Below are 1,461 nucleotides of genomic sequence, written 5' to 3' on the forward strand. Positions count from 1 at the left end.
TCCCAACACACTACTGAGAGAGAGACAGGCTACATGGTATCCCAACACACTACTGAGAGAGAGACAGGCTACATGGTATCCCAACACACTACTGAGAGAGAGAGACAGGCTACATGGTATCCCAACACACTACTGAGAGAGAGACAGGCTACATGGTATCCCAACACACTACTGAGAGAGAGACAGGCTACATGGTATCCCAACCCACTACTGAGAGACAGGCTACATGGTATCCCAACACACTACTGAGAGAGAGAGACAGGCTACATGGTATCCCAACACACTACTGAGAGAGAGACAGGCTACATGGTATCCCAACACACTACTGAGAGAGAGACAGGCTACATGGTATCCCAACACACTACTGAGAGAGAGACAGGCTACATGGTATCCCAACCCACTACTGAGAGAGACAGGCTACATGGTATCCCAACACACTACTGAGAGAGAGACAGGCTACATGGTATCCCAACCCACTACTGAGAGAGAGACAGGCTACATGGTATCCCAACCCACTACTGAGAGAGAGACAGGCTACATGGTATCCCAACCCACTACTGAGAGAGAGACAGGCTACATGGTATCCCAACCCACTACTGAGAGAGAGACAGGCTACATGGTATCCCAACCCACTACTGAGAGAGAGACAGGCTACATGGTATCCCAACCCACTACTGAGAGAGAGACAGGCTACATGGTATCCCAACCCACTACTGAGAGAGAGACAGGCTACATGGTATCCCAACCCACTACTGAGAGAGAGACAGGCTACATGGTATCCCAACCCACTACTGAGAGAGAGACAGGCTACATGGTATCCCAACCCACTACTGAGAGAGAGACAGGCTACATGGTATCCCAACCCACTACTGAGAGAGAGACAGGCTACATGGTATCCCAACCCACTACTGAGAGAGAGACAGGCTACATGGTATCCCAACCCACTACTGAGAGAGACAGGCTACATGTTATCCCAACCCAAGGCCCCATTCTTACATCTTAATAAATGTGCCTTTTGATTTGATTAATCAATAACCTGATTTCGTAGTAACTCTGTATTTAAGTACTATTTTTATTTTATTTTTTTGTAATTAATTTATTTCTGCAGATGTGCATTTTAATACGTATTTATTTTGTTTTAAAGTAATTACTGAAATATGAGCTGTTTATTTATTTAATGAGGTATTTATTCTGATTGGTTCATTTATGTTTATGGAGACAGGTTTTTTTTTATCTTCCGTGCTGTCTGACTTTGTGCCAATGTGCTGCTTTGAGGTGTTCCATATCGTGGGTTTGTATCGTCCATTAAACACTCCTCTATATTTTAAACAAAACGCTTCCTCCCTCTGTGATGTCATTCAGTCTGTTACCGTGGAGTTGAGGGGGCGTGACAGAGCTTCAACCAATAAAGAAGTCGAGATGAAATTAAACAAAAAAATCAACATGACCGGAAGAAGAAAA

This window comes from Oncorhynchus mykiss, chromosome 24 (genome assembly GCF_057628025.1).
Source record: "Oncorhynchus mykiss isolate SJ-2025 chromosome 24, ASM5762802v1, whole genome shotgun sequence".
NCBI lineage: Eukaryota > Metazoa > Chordata > Actinopteri > Salmoniformes > Salmonidae > Oncorhynchus > Oncorhynchus mykiss.